This window comes from Ranitomeya variabilis, chromosome 4 (genome assembly GCF_051348905.1).
Source record: "Ranitomeya variabilis isolate aRanVar5 chromosome 4, aRanVar5.hap1, whole genome shotgun sequence".
NCBI lineage: Eukaryota > Metazoa > Chordata > Amphibia > Anura > Dendrobatidae > Ranitomeya > Ranitomeya variabilis.
The window spans coordinates 462,366,788-462,381,029 of NC_135235.1; the positions used below are offsets into that span (position 1 = coordinate 462,366,788).

The 14,242-nt window shown below is 47.2% G+C and overlaps 1 protein-coding gene across 3 annotated transcripts in view; it reads left to right on the forward strand.

Moving 5' to 3' along the window:
* The first annotated feature begins 4,949 nt into the window (after positions 1–4,949).
* SNX21 (sorting nexin family member 21) overlaps positions 4,950–14,242 on the forward strand; it is a 44,943-nt gene continuing 35,650 nt past the window's right edge. Inside the window, exon 1 of one of the 3 annotated variants that reach the window (XM_077251677.1) lies at positions 4,950–5,197. The gene's annotated coding sequence lies outside the window, so the exon portion shown is untranslated. Of the gene's footprint in view, positions 5,425–14,242 lie in introns of all 3 variants that reach the window. The other 2 variants (XM_077251678.1, XM_077251679.1) reach the window with 2 other exon arrangements.

Sequence of the window (14,242 nt, forward strand, 5' to 3'; positions counted from 1 at the left end):
CAGTGGCAGACACAAACTGAAGAAGGCCCCTATGTAAGACCAGCATAGGGGCCTCTTTATGTCTCTATGACAGAAGCCGCTTGCTGCTTTTGATGTGTATGGGGGGCTTCTTTATCTCTTGGGCCCCAATTGTATGTCCGGCCCTGTTCTTCAGGTTTCAAAAGACGCCAGTCAGCTAAAAGAAGTGACCTAACCATTCTCCCGCTGAGAAAACATTCTACATTTGCAATACAAGTCAATGGGAAGGCTAAAAGATGCCCGCATGTCTGTTTGAGAGTTTTGTCAGCATTGTAGCTTCAGAAACCATTAGCAGTTTCTTCATTATTGTATGGAGGAAAAATAAATGACAGGAAAATTCCAGCATAAAAGACGCCTCAAAACCATTGTGGAAATCATCAGCAAGTCAAAGACATCAAACAAGAGCTTAGGAAACAACCAAACAGATGTAAAGAAAGACACTTCAGGACAAAAAACGGCGACATGCTGAACTGCCTTCCTCTCGGAAAACCTGGAGCAAACGCTTTTGTGTAAAAGATGTTGTGTGAACATACTGTGATGCCAACTTGCTTGTCCATTAGATACCGGTGCCTACAGGTTACACATTACCGTCTCTCGGACAGGTCTATCTGTGTAATATTGTCTGCACACAACTGAGCCCCATTTTGCCATCATACACTTACATGTTCTTCATGTCTTCTCATGTCTTACTACATCATACCCTACTTCTCCTCCACCGCCATTATCACATGTGGGTACAAAATAGGGGAATACAAATCTCCTCAGTGCTGGGCTGCCATGTACAAGAGTGGCACAGAGAAATGTATAGCTAAAAGGGTACAGCTGCTGTCATGGGAGAAGCTGACAAATGGCAACAAATGGCTCCTTGAAGTATTAATAGACATTCCAAGGAAGTGCCGGCCAAGCAGACTCAGCTCGATTCCTAAATATGGAAGCACAAGATGAAGTTAGGAAGAGAACGAAAACAGAGACCTGAAAACTAGAATGAGTGATCCGCTGCGCCCCTAAAATACACATCAGCCACCTCATAAGTGACATCCAACCCTAAATGTAGATCCATTATGCTCCTCACACATCTAGAGCTGGCCAATAATTTAGTTCTCCTGATCAGTAGTGAACTCCGGAACAAGAATCAATAGTGATTTAGTGATAAGTCCTAGATAAAAGGGTTGTTCAATGTCCAATGGGATTGTTCAATAGTCCCCCTAGAAAATGAATGATGCAGCAATCGAACATGCACACTTCGGCTCCATCCTAACAGTGATACAAGTGCCCCATTCTGGAAATCGGTGGCCGTCACAGTGGTTGGAGCCCCACTAATACGTTTTGGATAGGTGATGACCTGTGAATAGGTAATAACATTTTTTCACTTTAAATTGATATGAATACATTGATTCTGGTTCTGGGAGCACACCATTAATCAGGATGACTACATTATTGGCCAGCCTCTAGCCATGTGAGGGCTACAATAGATCTAAATATAGTGTGGACGTCACTTATGAGGTGGCTGATGTGTAAATTAGGGGAGCAGCAGATCACTTATTCTAGTTTTTAGGACTCTGCACTGGACATTTATCAGACTTACCTGGGGTTCAGGCGGCCGTATTTTCAGATATTGTGATCTCTGTCAGCAGACAGTACACCGATCCATTAATAACTGGTTTGTCTCCGCACACCAGCAATTTCACACACAGACTGATGTAAAAAACAAAACACAGCATGCTCCAGTCTCCTCCATTCTATGGACAAAATAGTGCATGTAAGGGCTGTCCCACACGTCCAGATAATTCCGGTACCGGAATAAATCGGTACCGGAGTTATCCGTGTCCGTGTGCCTGGGAACTCACGTAGGCCATACGTGCGGCACACGTGTGCCGCCCGTATGGCGAGTGGGTACCACACGGAGCGTGTGGTACCCACGCGTGTGGTACCCTGCATCGCGCTGAAGCCGCGATTCATATGTTCCCTGCAGCAGCGTTTGCTGCAGAGAAAATATGAATAGTGTTTAAAATAAAGATCTATCTGTCCGCCGCCCCCCCACCCCCTGTGCGCCCCCCCCCCCGCTGGTCTGAAAATACTTACCCGCCTCCCTCGCTGCTTCCTGGTCTGGCCGCGGCTTCTAGTGTATGCGGTCACGTGGGGCCGATCATTTACAGTCATGAATATGTGGCTCCACCTCCCATAGGGGCGGAGCCGACTATTCATGATTGTAAATGATCGGCCCCACGTGACCGCATACAGGAGAAGATGGGGGCAGAGAGGAAGGAGTGACAGCCAACGTGGGAGTGGGTGAGTATTTTCAGAACAGCGAGGGGGCGCACAGGGGGTGGGAGGGCGGTGGACACATAGATCTTTATTTTAAACACTATTATTCATATTTTCTCTGCAGCAAACGCTGCTGCACAGAAGATATGAATCGCGGCTTCAGCACCATGTGGGGGGGACAGCGCTTACTGTAGCGCTGTCTCCTGCACGCACACGGACCCCAGACGGAGAACGTCCGTGTGAGGTCCGTGTTTTACACGGATCCATTGACTCTATTGGGTCCGTGTAATACGTGCGCTCCCACGAACACTGACATGTCTCCGTGTTTGGCACACGGAGACACGGTCCGCAAAAAATCAATGACATGCATTGATTTTTATGGGTCTACGTGTGTCAGTGTCTCCGGTACGTGAGGAAACTGTCACCTCACGTACCGGAGCCACTGACGTGTGAAACCGGCCTAAAAGCAAGAAGCTCCTGCACCCATTTGCTATGCGGACAGGGAAATGGAGGCACAAGGAGACAGCTATGTCCACAATGTGCGATGCTGACGAGCCTGTATATTTCTCCTTACAGTAGTCTAAACTCGGCCTTAGGCTGGTTTCACACATTCGACTTTCACAGTCCGAGTAGAGACTGCAATGTTCGGACAGGCAGCGGGTCTACAAGCTCAGGAGAACCACCACCGGTCCAGACACCCAGGTCCTTACTTGCCTGTGAAAGTCGGGAGTGTCGGCTTTAGGCCGGGGTCACACTTGTGTGTACAATGCGAGGAACTCGCTCTAGTCTCTCGCATCAATACCCGGCACTGCCACCGGCACTTGGGACCGGAGTGTGAGGGTGCATTTATTTCTATGCAGCTGAGCGCTCCGGTCCGAACCGCCGGTGGCAGTGCCAGGTATTGATACGTGAGTTTCTCGCACTGCCCTAGCAAGTGTGACCCTGGCCTTAGTTCAATATCTGCATTAAAAGTGGCTGCCTCACCATAGACTGTGCTGGCATGCTACTGTGATCTGCGCTTACCACTTGTGGCACAGGGAAGACCCCAGACCCCGATTTGTCTACTGGTGGCTCTTACCAGGCTTATTTCTAGTTCTGTATCTGGCCCATTCTCCTTTTGTTTGCCTGAGATGCGAACAAGTGACAAATAAGGTGAACACTTTGTACACTTGTCGAGCACCCATAGACCTTGTACCAGTGGCATAACATGAAGCTCGCGGGCTCCCTACCATAACGGGTCTTTATTAGTAATGGTCTTGTCATATAGGGCACAGGGAATTTTGCATCTGGTGAAACTGCAAACCCCGCACCCCCTTTAGTTACTCCCCTGCCTTGCATGCCACACACTACAGTCTCCATAAGAATCTCTGGGATCTGTCGTGTCATCATTACTTCTGGAGCAGAAAATAGACTAGTAGACCTCATTATTTGCCAATTGCATGGTGGTATTGTATGGTGGCACTATTTAGAAATTGTGTAGTGGTATTATTAGGTATTGTATGGTGGTGGTATTATTAGGTATTGTATGGTGGTATTACTTGAGAATTGTATGTTTGTATTATTTGGGTATTGTATTGTGGTACTATTTAGGCACTGTCTGGTGCTATTATTTAGGCATTGTATGGTGGTACTATTTAGATATTATATTGTGGTATTATTTGGGTATTGTATGGTGGTATCATTTGGGCATTGTATGGTGGTACTATTTAGGTATTGTATTATGGTATTATTTGGGTATTGTATGGTGGTATCATTTGGGCATTGTATGCTGATACTATTTAGGCATTGTATGGTTGTGGTATTGTATGGTGATATTATTTAGATATTGTACACTGATATTATTTAGATATTGTATGGTGGCATTATTTAGGCAATATATATTGTATGTTTTTGGTATTCTATGATAGTGATATTCATACATTATGTGGCGGTATTATTTATGCATTATATGGTGGATTATTTTTGCACTCATAAAAACATTTATGCTTTTTTGGTGGTATTATTTAGGCACTGTATGATGGATTATTTTGGTACTTAATGATGTCAATACTCGTGCCTTATATGGTGGTCAATATTTTGGTGCTCTGTGATAGTGAAATTCATACATTGTATGGCAGTATGATTTAGGCATTGTATTGTGGATATTTTGGTATTCTATGATAGTGATATACATTATATGGCGGTATTATTTAGGCATTTTATGGGGCACAGTTTGGTACTGTATGCTAGTTATACTCATTCGTTATTTGGCTTTATTTAGGCATGCTGTGGTGGATTATTTTGGTCCTCACAGTAATCGTACATTATTATAGGCATTGAATGGTGGCTATTTTGGTACTGTATGACAGTAGTATTTACGCATCATAGTTAAGCACCATACCACTGAGCTATGGTACTATCCATTGTTGGCCACCATGTCACTTTTGCTTCAGGGTAACCCTTTAGCCTGCATTTTTTGGCATGATGGCTGTTACTTACTGCTAACCCTGCATGCAGCATCATGTGAGGACAGGTATGAGCTGCTGACCACACGGAGCAGCAGAACAGGTACTTCTGGTCAGGCTGAGCCCCGGGGAAGCAGCACTAATTACTCACTCTGAATTGCATGAGTGATACTGCAGTAATTACGGTAATTCTGGATGTCTCCTGACAGCACATTGCACAATGCCTTATGGGAGCGTTCCATCACACCGAGGAGGAGGGGTGCACACTGCGCTCAGACAGCGCACCCCCGCCTGCCCGACAGTCCCGCCTTCCAGCGCTCAATACAGTCCGAGGTTATATAGTTAGGAAACTGCAGAGCGAGTGGTCACCGGAAACGGAAGTGCTGGAGAGACCCCCCCATTAGTCCCAGGAGAACAGAAGTGTTAGGACTGTGTATACAGGGCTCCCAGTCGGTAAAGGAGGGCGGCAGGTAGGTGGCGCTGTGCTGCGGTGATTAGTAGGTTGATGAGGGGGCAGCATCTTCTTAAAGGGACACGTCTGCAGCTGTGATTGGAATGTAAGTTGTCAGGCTGACTAATGGGTGCCGCGTTGTCATGGGTTGTGTTTGTGTGGCCTGGGGATTAGTGCTGTGCAGGTGACAGCAGTGTGGGGCAGAGGCTGCTCACGGCTACTCCAACCCCTCTCTCCTCAGGCCAGGTAAGGGCTTCTTCTGTGTCCACAGGTCGTGGCCACTGGGGAAAGTCCACTGTGTGAGACCTAAAGAGCCGCCGATCCGACCCGTGTGCCCGTACGTTTCGGAGTACATGATTTGTGGTTTTTGATTCCATCGGTGCACTCTTTATTTCACCATGCTAGGGCGCCGTATTGGGGGACATAATTTTTTAAAAATACCTCCTCCTGGGGAAAAGGGAAAACCCTCGCCTCCTCCGCCGTTTCCGCCTTGCCTCCTCCGCCGTTTCCGCCTTGCCTCCTCCGCCGTTTCCGCCTTGCCTCCTCCGCCGTTTCCGCCTTGCCTCCTCCGCCGTTTCCGCCTTGCCTCCTCCGCCGTTTCCGCCTTGCCTCCTCCGCCGTTTCCGCCCCTCATCCTCCGCCGTTTCCGCCTCGCCTCCTCCGCCGTTTCCGCCTTGCGCCCTCCGCCGTTTCCGCCCCTCATCCTCCACCTTTCCGCCTTGCGTCCTCCGCCGTTTCTGCCTTACATCCTCCGCCTTGCCTCCTCCGCCGTTTCCGCCCCTCATCCTCCGCCGTTTCCGCCTCGCCTCCTCCGCCGTTTCCGCCCCTCATCCTCCGCCGTTTCCGCCCCTCGCCCTCCGCCGTTTCCGCCCCTCGCCCTCCGCCGTTTCCGCCCCTCGCCCTCCGCCGTTTCCGCCCCTCGCCCTCCGCCATTTCCGCCCCTCGCCTTCCGCCCCTCATCCTCCGCCGTTTCCGCCCCTCATCCTCCGCCGTTTCCGCCTCGCGTCCTCCGCCGTTTCCGCCCCTCATCCTCCGCCTTGCCTCCTCCGCCTTTTCCACCTTCCCCCTTATATGGCTGTGGGCTGTTGCCATTTCAGTGATACCCTAACGCACATACTTTGTTTTACTACGTTTTCACAATAAATATGATGAATCTTTGTTTTGTGTGGTCGGAGATGTGGTTGTTGGGGGCCATGTGGGTATTTGACACTTGGTGGCCAATGTTCTCTCTGCAGGTTACAAACCACGATCATGTTATTATATGGAGTCCTAACAATGTGACAATACAACTTTCATGTAGCTTTAATATTTTTCCACATTCCAGCATCCCACTGACCCCATTACACCCTGCCACCGGCGGGAGCAGTACCTAGTACCCGTCCTTGCTGTTCTGAGGTTTGGTAAAGCTGGGTGACTGCTCCAGTGGCAGCTGTGACACTGGCTACTAAGATCCCTTTTCTGGAAAAGTGAGTAAGTGTGAAACCGTAAGACAAACATGATTCAGGGGGAACTTGGAGGTTTCAGGTGACTTTTTTTCAGAAATCCTATAGTCTGTAATCTTTAAATCATTTTGGAAATGGCTTAAAGGGCATATCTTCTATGACTGTATCCTACGTGCGCTAATAAGGGTCCCCTCCAGGCCTGCTGGCACTGCAGACCACCAACAGTCCTGAGAATACTATGCAGCTGGTACATCAGGGGGCAAGGTCAGACTGAGCAGCTCCTGCCCTGAGCCTGTTGTTTTAACCCTTCTAAGACCATATAGGAGCACATGATGATATTTAGGTCTGTGGCCTTCCCACCTTGCCACTGTCCTGTACCAGGGTCATATAGTGCTGAGTAATGTGAGTAATTTTTTTTTAGACCATGCCCCTCTTATTAATCACATTACCCAAATTCAGCTAAATCTGCAGGTTTTTGGTGGGACTGAGCATATAATTTCTATAGTGATGTCTCACATTTCTACACCTTTTTTTTTGTTCTCCCAAGTGATCATTCACCTCCATATCTGTCTTGCAGCGGCTTATTCATCCTCTATTGAGAAAAACCGCACTCTTGCCTGAGCCTATCATACATCCGTGGTGGTGCATAAACAGGCAGCTCCTGTGCTGTCTGCTGAGCGGGTGGGCACAGAGCGAGTCACTTCTGCAATTTGCGGACATCACTGGCCCTAGCTTTACAACGGCTATGTGAACTAAGCGTTTTGGGAATAGAGGGATGTTGGCTAAACAAGACCTCGGCTGACAGCTTTGTAAGGTATATGGGCACCTTATTGCCCTTGGTGGCAGGTATACAGTATCACAAGACTGGACCCTCCTGGTGCGGATTGACTGGTCCCTACAGTGCGCCCTTCTGCAATCTTCTAACCCATGGAGCTCAAATCATTGCAAGTTAAAGGGTATGCTCATATCAGGCATGAGGACATGTGTTACAGATATAGATAAGCAATTTGTTTTCATGGTCCGGCATCCAGTGTGGTCCTTTGGCCTTCACATCTATGCCCATCTGGGCATCTCTAGTGCTTGGTGACATTAGGAGATTGCGGGGACTTGTGAGCGTATGACAAGCTGGAACGAAGGTACTATTCACGTTGCAGTATTATACTGCACCCATAGAAGTGTATGAGCAACTAAGAAATACACTGACTAATTGGAGCCCCTCTATGACCCTCAGTGGACAGGCTCTTCAGTTACAGACCTATAAGGGTTTGACGGTAGACAGAGTTGATCTTGACTGCACAATCGCCCAGAGCCCAGGAGGAGAGCCCCCTGTTTATGCTCCATAACACTCAGTGATACACAGAAGATGATAACTTAGGCTACTTTCACACTAGGGTCGTGCACTGCACGTCGCTATGCGTCGTTTTGCAGAAAAAAAACGCATCCTGCAAAAGTGCTTGCAGGATGCGTTTTTTTCTCCATTGACTTTTATTAACGACGCAGTGCGACGCATTGCCACACGTCGCAACCGTCGTGCGACGGTTGCATTGTGTTGCATCGGACCGTTGCCACCAAAAAACGTTACATGTAACGTTTTTTGGTACGTCTGCAGCATTTCCGACCGCGCATGCGTGGCCGGAACTCCGCCCCCGCCTACCCGCACCTCACAATGGGGCAGCGGATGTGTTGAAAAACAGCATCCGCTGCCCCCGTTGTGCGGCGCTTTCAACGCTAGCGTCGTTGCGTCGGCACGACGCTAGTGTGAAAGTAGCCTTAGTCAGAAGCATTGCAAGACCTCATAGTCAGGTCAGGAGGAGTCGGTCACACTCCTGCTCCGCCTGCCAGATGTAAAAACAATGCAGCTGCAGTGTCGGACACATGATTATCGGGAGCGCTCCAGGGAACCGGGTTCCTGATGCAACTATTCGGGAAGCACTATAGCTGTTCACTTATCCGAAGATATTGTCAACCCTAATGAAATTCTCACTTCTATTCCCTTTAATACTTGCTCATTATTTCCTAGCTGCTCCTATTTAGGTGCACTCTATTTAGTGGTACGCACACTCTCAATACACACACACACACACACACACACACACACACACACACACACACACACACACACACTGCTCATGCGCAGCACGCACGTTATGTATTTCAATCACCAGTACATTGGACAGATGTTGGTAAAGTAATACACATCAGGAATTACAAACATCACTTAAAAACATTGTCTACTACTCGGACAACCCCTTTTCAATAGCCATATTGCCCTATTTAAATTAAAGACAGCCTATACTCTCCTCCAGTGCTGATCTGTAGACCTTGCTGGGGCTAGTGTAACGTGAGCCCTGCAGCCAACCAGCAGCTGCTTCACTCTCTCATCCTCCAGACGTAACTGACAACTGGAGGAAGTCAGAAAGCAGCATTGCCTCTCCCGTCTAGAGGTCAGTTTCATCCAAAGGAAGTGAGAAGAGTGAAGCAACCACTGATTGGCTGTTGACACCATATCCTCACGCGAATGTCCATGAATTATACAACCATTCTCAAATTGATTTTCAAAATAAGTACATCAGGCTCATTGGGTCTGAGATTAGTTTAGTAATTTATTCAGTGTATGTCATGAAATCTGGTGGTAGATCCACTTTAACCCATATGCAAGGATCTGGCCTTTGCTATAGGGAAATCGCAGGTCGCTGTTCCCAGCATAGTGATTGGTGACTGTTGTGTAGCCGTGCCAGGACTGTAGTCAGGAAAAGGCTAAGAGTCAGCAACAAGTGGCTAACAAATGTCAAGCTGAGTCCCAGGTGGAAGATGTGTGGCACAGAAACCTAGCTCTAATATCCTAATACAAGTGCTTCTCACAAAATTACAATATCATCAATGTTAATTTATTTCAGTTCTTTAGTACAAAAAGTGAAACTCATATATTATATAGTCATTACAAACAGAGTGATCTATTTCAGGTTTTTATTTCTGTTAATGTTGATGATTATGGCTTACAGCCAATGAAAACCCAAAAGTCATTATCTCAGTAAATTAGAATAATGTATAACACCAGCTTGAAAAATGATTTTAAAATCTGAAATGTTGGCCTACAGAAATGTATGTTCAGTAAGTGCACTCAATACTTGGTCGGGGCTCTTTTTGCATCAATTACTGCATCAAATCGGCATGGCATGGCAGTGATCAGCCTGTGGCACTGCTGAGGTGTTATAGAAGTCCAGGTTGCTTTGATAGCAGCCTTCAGCTCATCTGCATTGTTGGGTCTGGTGTCTCATCTTCCTCTTGACAATACCCCATAGATTCTCTATGGGGTTAAGGTCAGGCAAGTTTGCTGGCCAATCAAGCACAGTGATACTGTTGTTTTTAAACCAGGTATTGGTACTTTTGGGAGTGTGGACAGGTGCCAAGCCCTGCTGGAGAATTAAATTTCCATCTCCAAAACCTTGTTGGCAGAGGGAAGCATAAAGTGCTCTAACATTTCCTGACTTTGGTCTTGATAAAACACAGTGGACCTACACCAGCAGATGACAAGGCTCCCCAAACCATCACTGATTGTGGAATCTTCACACTAGACCTCAAGCAGCTTGGATTGTGGCCTCTCCACTCTTCCTCCAGACTCTGGGACCTTGAATTCCAACTGAAATGCAAAATTTGCTTTAATCTGAAAACACCTTGGAGCACTGAGCAACAGTCCAGTTCTTTTTCTCCTTGGCCCAGGTAAGACGCTTCTGGCGTTGTCTATTGGTCATGAGTGGCTGACACAAGGAATGTGACACTTGTAGCCCATGTCCTGGATACATCTGTGTGGTGGCTCTTGAAGCAATGACTCCAGCAGCAGTTCACTCCTTGTGAATCTCACCCAAATTTTTGAATGGCCTTTCTTAACAATCCTTTCAAAGATGCGGTTATCCTGGTTGCTTGTGCACCTTTTTCTACCACACTTTTTCCTTCCACTCAACTTGCCATTAATATGCTTGGATACAGTACTCTGTGAACAGCCAGCTTCTTTAGCAATGACCTTTTGTGGCTTACCCTCCTTGTGGAGCGTGTCAGTGACTGCCTTCTGGACATCGGTCAAGTCAGCAGTCTTCCCTATGATTGTGGATCCTACTGAAACAGACTAAAGGTACCTTCACACTAAGCGACGCTGCAGCGATACAGACAACGATGCCGATCGCTGCAGCGTCGCTGTTTAGTCACTGTGTGGTCGCTGGGGAGCTGTCACACAGACCGCTCTCCAGCGACCAACGATGCCGAGGTCCCCGGGTAACCAGGGTAAACATTGGGTTGCTAAGCGCAGGGCCGCGCTTAGTAACCCGATGTTTACCCTGGTTACCAGTGTAAAATGTAAAAAAAACAAACAGTACATACTCACATTCGCGTCCGCTTCCCTGCACTGACTGAGCGCCGGCCCTAACAGCAGAGCGGTGACGTCACCGCTGCGCTCTGCTTTTACTTTACGGCCGGCACTCAGTCAGTGCGGGAAGCGGACGGCGGGGGACGTGAAGGTGAGTATGTACTGTTTGTTTTTTTTACATTTTACTCTGGTAACCAGGGTAAACATCGGGTTACTAAGTGCGGCCCTGCACTTAGTAACCCGATATTTACCCTGGTTACCATTGTAAAACATCGCTGGCATCGTTGCTTTTGGTGTCAAACACGACGATACACGCCGACCTGACGACCAAATAAAGTTCTGAACTTTCAGCAACGACCAGCGATATCACAGCGGGATCCAGATCGCTGCTGCGTGTCAAACACAACGATATCGCTATCCAGGACGCTGCAACGTCACGGATCGCTATCGTTATCGCTGCAAAGTCGTTTAGTGTGAAGGTACCTTAAGGGACCTTTTTAAACTCTTAGGGTAAGTTCACACAGGGTGTGTTTGCTGCTTTATTTATGCTAATTTTCAGCTGCATTTTACAATACTAGCAAATCCTATGAGATATCAGAAATCTCATTCACACACATTGGTTTTTTGTGTGATCAGTATTTTGTGCTTTGCTGCGTTTTTTGGCCATAGGGCATGTCACTTCTTTCAGCGATTTTGCTGCGTTTTTTCAGCGTTTTTCACCCATTGACTTGAATAGGTGTTGAAAAAAATGCAGCAAAAACGCAGGTGTCATTATTTGCTGTGTTTTTGCTGCTGAAAAACCAAGGACATTAGCATGGTCAAAGAGAAAAAAAAAAAGCACCAAAAAAAGCAACAAATACGCAACAAAAAACGCACCAAAAATGCACCTAAACCTGTGTTTTTGACGCAGCTTCTTTCCTGCCAAGAAGATCAGGTTTTGCTGCAGAAAAAAATCATCAAAAACGCCCTGTGTGGACTTACCCTTAGGAAGCCTTTTCAGGTCTTTTTTAATTATTCTAATTTACTGAGATAATGACTTTTGGGTTTTCATTAGCTGTAAGCCATAATCATCAACATTAACAGAAAAACACTTGTAATAGATGATTGTTTGTAATGACTATATAATATGAGCTTCACTTTCTGTATTGAAGAACAGAAATTAACTTTTTGATGATATTCTAGTTTTGTGAGAAGCACCTGAAAGTCTGACTATGGGACCCAAGCATATAGGTGCGGAGAGGCTGTATTACTGATGAGCCTGTTAGGAGGGTTATCCCAGCTGTCTGTAGGCTGGCAATGACAACACTGGTGTGGTTACATCCTGCATGTACGGTACGTTACGGCTCTGCCTATAGATGTAGGAGCATACATAGTACTGCTTAGTTCCTTGATGCGTTTTTAGCTTTTTGCGTGCTTTCTTATGTTTGGCCTCATTCTATACTTGGCGTGCCAGGACACATGATCACATGCTTGATGCTATTTCTGTGGCTATTCCATCTGTGTTTTCCTCTCTATGTACATGCCTCATGAGACCACAGGCATTCTGTAGCTGAAGTAGCCCCAGATTAGATGACCGGTGCACTTGCTATCTCTTGTGTATTTTTCTCCATGACTGCTTATTCTCAAAGCCTGATTTTCTGCTTCCCGTCTCTAATCATGATTGGTTAGTCTGTAAAACGTTTCATATTTTAATAGTTGCTAACTAGGGGACTGCGCCTCTTCATCCAGGCAGTAAAAGTGGACAGTGTCCAAAGAAAAAGGGTTAATGAACGGCACTAGGGGAACATGTACTGTTGGACACAAGATCTGTTTTAAAACAGTGTTGCAATGCAATGGGTATCCGGTGCTCAGCACAAAAAGCATCAAGCAAAATATGTGAAAATATGAAGATGCGGCACTCACCCATATGCAGTAAGAATGAAGTCTTTATTAAACCAAGACGAGGTTAAGAACAAAGTCCATAGGAACAGCAGGTGTGCAGAGGGATGCGGGGAAGGAAAGACAGACGACTGCCGTTTCGCGCAGCGTGTGCTTCAACGGGTCCACCTGGAGAGAGCAATCTCTCAGTAGTGAAGGTTGGATTTGCGCTCTGTATAGCTTCTATCCTGTACTTCTCTTCATGTGCTTTCCTCTTTGTTTATAGCCTGTTTTCTCCGCCTTCTGAGACTGTAGATACCATTCCTTTTCCACACTGTAGATCTGTGTACAACCTCATTCCTGCTGCTATCTCTAAGGCCGGGATCACACATACTGTATGGAAAATCGTTCCGAGTCTCCCTGCCGAACACTTGCAAAAGTGTTCTCCGTATGGTCATCTGCGTGTAATGCGTTTGCAAGGCGATGATGCGATTTTCTCGCACCTATGTATCCGTATGACATGTGTATGGCTTTACATTTCTCACTGATTTTCCCATTGAATTTAATGGCTCAGTGGGCTTAAATGAAGAAAATGTGTGCGTAATTGTCGCAAGCTAGATGGATGGTCCGTGTGGTGTCCCGAGTTTTTCTGGCACCCACATTGTACACGTATATCGTCAGACTCGCCAACCACAGCATGCTGCAATTTTACATGCACGTAGAATACATTGGAGAAAAAAATATGGTGATGTGAGTTGCCCCATAAATTAAAGGGAACCTGTCACCACATTTTTGGAAGATGGGATAAAAATAGCGTTAAATAGGGGCAGAGGTGGGCGTTACATTAGTGTGTTTGTTATGCGTTTATTACCCACCTAAGTTGCCGAAATACCTTTGCAAAGTCTCCGTTTTCGCCTGTCAATCAGGCTGGTCTGGTCAAAAGGGCGTCTTGTCTTCCCCCAGATTTTGCGTAGTTTTCCGTTGGTGGCGTAGTGGTGTGCGCATGCCCAAGGTCCCGAATCCTCTGCCAGGGGATTTAAAAGAGCGCGCTGTTCGTGATTTCATTGGTGATCGGTGGGCGCGGCCATCTTCCTTTGGCCGCGCGTGCGCAGAAGCGGCGCTCTGCTGGCCGCGGCTTCAGGAAAATGGCCGCCGCGATATCAATCTGCGCACGCGCGGCATCCCGCGGCCATTTTCCTGAAGCCGCGGCCAGCAGAGCGCCGCTTCTGCGCACGCGCGGCCAAAGGAAGATGGCCGCGCCCACCGACCACCAATGAAATAACGAACAGCGCGCTCTTTTAAATCCCCTGGCAGAGGATTCGGGACCTTGGGCATGCGCACACCACTACGCCACCAACGGAAAACTACGCAAAATCTGGGGGAAGACAAGACGCCCTTTTGACCA